We start from the raw sequence: 6,504 nt of genomic DNA on the forward strand, positions 1-6,504 counted from the left end.
TTTAATTATTTATAACGGAATTCGTCTATACTTTATTTGTTTATACTTAAATTATTTTTTTACTTAAGTTCATTTACTATCTACAGTTTAACTTGTATTGACGCTCAACTTTAAATACGATTAATGAATTTCTTAAATTATTTCAAAATCTTTATCACCGAGAGCTGTAATAACATATACATATCTATCAATTTGATTTAATTTAATGAACTTTACTCGTCTGGCTAGTAGTGCCTTACAATTTAATCGATTGGCCACCTTATACCCATCTATATATATATGTATGTTTCATGTACAGAGAGAGTATACACGGAAGCCATTCGCCTGCGGTTGGGCAGAGTATCGAGCGATCGAGAGAGAACTAAATTCTCGTGAGTGCGTGCGTCTCGCGATTAGCTCTCACAACATCGTCACCGTCGTCCTTGTGCAGTGTATATCATCTATATATATATATATATGATATGAACATGAACATGGATGTGGACATGAGTAAAGTAAACGAGCACGCTCGAAGAGACGTTGTTGGACGTTGAGACGTAAAATGAAAGGGACACATCAACGCGACGAACACCTGCAATACCCGTTCTCACATATCTTTTACCTCACACACACACACACACATATACGCACATGTACAAGTACATCGCCGCTGAAAGTATACCGTAGCAGCTAAAACGACAACGAAAGAACATCAGTTGGCCGGATGGATACACGATACGAGAAAATAACGTAAGACGCAGTTTAGTTTGCTCGCGTAACGCACACGTAGAGACCCAAATATATATATAGATATATATAAAACCTAACGACCAACCAGTACGAGGGTGCTCTTTTGCCGCGGGGTTGAACCAAGGGCATTAGAGGGAACAGAAGTATAGTAGTAGAAGTTCGAGTTGGAATAGAAGTAGAAGTAGAAGTAGTAGAAGTAGCAGTAGCAGCAGTAGCAGGAGCGGAAGAGTGGAAATAGGAGTCACGACGACTAACACGGTGGCGGCGACGACGACATCCAAAGACGACGATGAGTAAGAGAATGTGAGGGTAAAGAGAGATGAGGGAAACGAATGGAAGTACTTGGCCTGGCCTGGGTTGGGTTGGGTTGGGTTGGATTGTATGTATATAGTATAGATATATATAGAGGCCGAGGACGAAGATAGGGCAAGCCGTTATTTAGCTGGCCGTCCCTTCGCGACCTAACTCACCCCCGCTCATCCGCCCGCACACCCTCGCGCTCTGCTGCCACGTCCAACGGCTCCCTCCGGCCATATCTCCAGCAAACTCCCGCTCCCGACCCTCCCCCGCTCACTCACACTCTCTCGCTCACCTACTCACTCACTCACTCTCTACTCCAAGTTAGTTCTACTCATTCCGCGCTTTCAGCCATACTCCTACTCTTACAACTCCTCTCCTTACACTACTATACTCCACTGGATACTCTGTCTCTCTCTTCATTGGCTGACTATGTCCTTGAAGACACGCGAAAGACGCAACGTTGCTTTACTTGTCTCTCAGTAAAACATTTTCGACACACGACAATCTGTATCGCGAAAAATTACGAGATTAATTGCCGAGCTGCGTTCAAGGACAATCCAACACGAGACACAAATTTAAAATTATAACGAAAAAAGAGCAACAGCAACAACAAAAAGCAAGTTAATGAATGAATAAAGAATAAAGTTTTATTTTAGTACTCTGTGCACATTCGCTCGTGCTCTTTCATTTTCTTCTATTCTCATTTGGTCTCTACTCTTATTCGCATCTGGCTTTTCTCTTTTGCTTTGCCCACGCTTATTCGCCACTACTCTCAACTCTTCTTCAACAACCGCCACTAACCCATTCCATCCCTTGTACTGTATATTTGTCGGTGTACCAATGTGCAGATACTAGTTTCTCTGTGATGCTGCTGCTGCTTCTACCGTTGCTAGAGACTATAGATATAGATACAGATAATACAGTACATAGAGACAAGTAGAGAGAGAGTTGGCTCGTTCATTGTAGCTTCGTCGCTCGTTTGCCCACGTAACGGTATACTATTCCTCTATACTGTCTCTGATCCTTGCTTTCTACTGTTCTTCCCATGTTCACGTTTCTATACTTCTATCTCTCTGTTCATCTCTATCTCTAGCCTGGCTTTGTAAGAGAATTACGTTGCACCGAGCAAAAACAAAATAAAGAAAATGACTAAAAAAAGTTTGAAATAAAATCGCGCAAAAAATAAACAAAATATGTAATTATTAAAATAAAATAAAATATCCTTTAAAAATAAGCCAATTGTTTGATCTGTAGCGTAAACACTTAGTCATAGGGATTACTGGCCAGATGGGTTGTTAACTTGGGAATTTCCCGGCAGTGGAAAAGTACTAAGTGCATATACCTGCTTCTACAAGTATTCATAGTATCCAAAGTCGCAACATTCTTACTAATTTCCGCTTTAACTTTGGCCTTTGACCTTTTACTTAAACTCGTTTTAGTCAGCCAAGAATTATTATTCATGTTGGTAAACATGACATATATATTCAATAAATAAATAAATATAAAAATAGCCGGAAAAAGTGCGTACACGATACCCAGTAAAGTTTTTTTTTTTTTTTTTTTGAGTAAAAGAACGAGTGCGCATTTCCGGTGCGCATCTGCGCATTTTCTCGATAGTGTAGAACTGCTCGCGATATACGTTGGGTTTAACGAGGAGCAAGAGCCCTTCCTTACTTGTTTCCTTCCTCCCGGTCTTTCGCTCTCCACATACTCTATATCTGTCTCCTATAATACACGTACCAGCTTTTCTCTTACATTTCTCATCAGCATCATCATCGATTTCTTCAGCTCCCCTTCAATTTAATTCTCACCCCACGGCGAGAAGATAGCAGTAGGCCACGTGAGACATTTCACGAACATTATTCCCGCGGTTAATTCTCTGATTAATATATATCCATACAAATATAGTATACAATACAAATGGGTGACAATGTTACAGGGCTCAGCAATTGTCAATATCATTAAATGTACCGCAAAAATATTCCATTCCTCTTTAACGAGATCTCCAAAATAACCACCCCCTGGAGTTATAGTAGGAATACTATATAGTTGGAATATAATATAATATATATATATATAAATATTCCCCTTTAACTTGAGTTAGTTGGCTCTACTTGTCCTGTACTACTCTCAACTCTGCAGTGAGCCAGCAGAGGGTTAGCTTAGAAGAGAAACGCTTTGGTAATCGATTGTCGCGATACGAATAGAACCAAGTTTCCGTTGTTGGAATAGAAGCTAACCATGAAGTTCGAGGTAGAATGGATAGGGAATAGCAGGAAAATATATACGTAGACGAAGACACAGATTACTACTGCGGATCGTCTTGTGTATAGATATATCTATAGAATAACGAAAATAGAATGTAGATATATATAGACATAGACAATGAAGACTGAGGACCGAGGGCCAGCGACTGGGAGGCAAAGGTGGTCGGGCTCAAAAGTCCAGGTAGGGGTTTGAGGTTGAGGTTTGCTCAGGTATTCCAAAGGTTCATGTACGTGTACAGGTTGGTGTGTGTGTGCAAGGGTATGTGCATAGGGTACGCCAAAGCAGATACACACCGTGATTATTCAAAGGACTAAAGTCGAAGAGTAAGACGGGAGTTTTGAATCAGTGGGAGGACAAGGACGAGGACATTGTAATGTGTTTTGTAAGCGTAAATGTTAAGGAAAATGAAATGTACGTCGAGGTTGTCGTGAAAGTTAAGGCGAAATCCCAAAGCGATAACCGATCGTGTGTTTTGTTTCCCGGAGACGTCACTTCCACGAATCTCCAACACCATACGGGTTGTGAGGCTTAACGGAGTATGCTTGTATGTGTGTGTGTGATTGTAAGTGTGTTTGAATGTGGGTCTGCAAGTAGTCGACTTGTATGTATGTGTTATGGAGGGAACAGAAGCGGTGAAAAGAGGCCGACGGAAAAAGAAGGGGCGGAATAAGCTGAGCTCGTGCGTACGTGCGTGACGATCATCCCTTCGCGAGAGTGCGTGCGCTGGATACCGCATTTTATATATTATGTGTATGTATACATATATACATATATATAAAGAGAGAGATAGAGAGAGAGAGTATATACGGTATGGCATACCTAACCCTCGATCGTTGGGTTTAACGCCGCCGCTGCCACCGCCACCGCCGTAGCGGCTGCCGTTGGGAGAGAAAGGGACAACGAGCGCGATTCGTCCACGTCGATTTCCACGCCTCGAAGGCTTCATCTCGCGTCGCCGTGCACTGGACTAACCGCGGCCATACGATCGATATTCCGAGCTCAACAATACGTATTTCCTACTCTGACTTTCAGCTGCACCAAATACTATCCCTAAAAATAAATTTACGCTATTTCATCTCTACTCTACGTCTGCTTCTTATTCGTCCTGGTCTTTTGCTTTTTTGTATCTATCGTCCTTTAGGTTTCTCTGCTGTTTGCTTTTATTTTCACTCTATGCACTTTAATCCTCTACGGACCTTATGGAGCATGTGTGTATTTTTATTTTATTTTATTTAGTTTTTTTTTACGGATTTTATAAATATAATTATTGTTATTATTGTGATGGGTAACCAGACGTAGGACAAGAGAAAGAGAGAAGGTGTAAATGAATTAAATATATATGATAAAACTCGCGTGTAATATTTTTTAATGGACTGAGTTATTTTTAGATCGGAGGTATTTTTTTTTTATAAGATAATTTGTGATGATGGTTTTACAGTAATTTAGTTAACGGAGAAGATAATTTATTGAGAATGATAAAGATATTCAATTTATAATATGAATAAATTATTATCTATTAAATCACCGGTGTAATCGAATTATTAACCCACTAAATCCTAATAAGTATTTTGTAACATGCAAATTGTTTACTAATAAAGTATACTTTAACCGCATAATTCCATAATTATATACCCTTCTCTCCGGTATCTAATAGCTTCTAATTCTATAATATTTTAATCTCACAAGTGAATTTCTCACCCACTTGATAGCCTATTATTACCGTGCAAAAATAATATCCAAAATTCTAAAAGTATCCGCGATAATTACAAGCTAATAAAATTCCCAAGATAACAATAAGTTTCAATTTTTCCTATATCTTATATATACATGTAACTGTTACTTTTACTCGGCAATAAAACAGAGACAAATAATATTATTTACAAGCTAAAACAACACGTCATTTGCATCAACCGGTTTCTCCTGTGGCTCGAGCACATCTTATACTAATTTATTTTTTTCCCCGGCATTTTATTTACTTATTTTAAAATTTTTTTTTCCACGAAAAATGTTTTTTTACACCGCGCTCTCTCTGTTGTTTTTTTTTTTTTTTTTTCGGCGAGTCTCGCGCGCGATATACGTCTCGCAGACAAGGCAGCTTGTATGCAAGCATGAGAAAAATGAGGAGAGGAGAGTAGCTACAGAGTAGTAGGTATTATAGGAGATGATTCGTGCATCAACTCCATGGCCTTCGAGAGTCTTTAAGTCTGACTTGCGGTGTGCATGTAAACTTGGGCTACGGGCTAGAGGCTACGGGCTACAACGGGGTTGAGTGGTGTATCCAGAACGGGCAGAGTACGGTTGTCGGTTTAGTTTGCCGAGTAGGTAAGTAAAGGTAAAAGATCGCGAGAGAGCCGTCAATTAGGAGGGACCGCGGCGGTCGTGTCGGGGCGGCAGGAAACGAGAGCTCGCGGGCATCGTATCCCCGGGTTTTTCGAGTTGAGCCAGCGAACAAAGAAAGAGCCCAATTGCCTCTCGCTCACACTCTTCCGTCATTACTTAATCTTACTCAGTTGCTCCTGCACTGATGACTCTTACACAGCACTCTTATTTCTCAGCAGATCGTCGATGTGTTTTCAGTCTATACCCCGCTCTCTGCTCGTATCGCTCGATGAGAAGACGGCTGATGTATATACCAGAGGGTTTGCTTTTCCCCGCCTCTTCCCCGCTCCCCATCTACCTTATCCTCTCACGGTCTTTTTCTCATCTCCCTTTACCCCTTAGGTACCTCATCACCGGCGTAGTACTCGAACCTCATCCTCCTTCACTTTACCTTATATTCAGCTCTTCCTTCTTATACATTTACATTAACATTCACATCCACATCCACATCCACATACTCACTCACTGTTCCGTGAATATTCTCGGCGACCGCGACGCCGCCCGTCTCACGGGAAATATCGGTCGGGGAATTAATGCCCCAGGTATATAACAACGTAAAAGGCTGAGAGAGAGAAAGAAAGAGAGAGAGAGAGAGAGAGAGAAGGAACCTCGACAGGAGCCGGTAATTTTGCAGGTTTCGTTTTTAAACCGTTCGACGAGAGTTTAAGTTCTTATTCTTCCTCTTCGTCTTCGTCTTGGTCTTTCATTATTTTATTTATTATTTTTACTCTTATTCTTATTCTCGATATTCTCAGCCCATTCTTATGACTTATGACCATGCGTATTTCAGTTTACGCCTTTTGTGATTGTAAATGTCGAAAAAATATT

Source organism: Microplitis demolitor, chromosome 8 (genome assembly GCF_026212275.2).
Source record: "Microplitis demolitor isolate Queensland-Clemson2020A chromosome 8, iyMicDemo2.1a, whole genome shotgun sequence".
NCBI lineage: Eukaryota > Metazoa > Arthropoda > Insecta > Hymenoptera > Braconidae > Microplitis > Microplitis demolitor.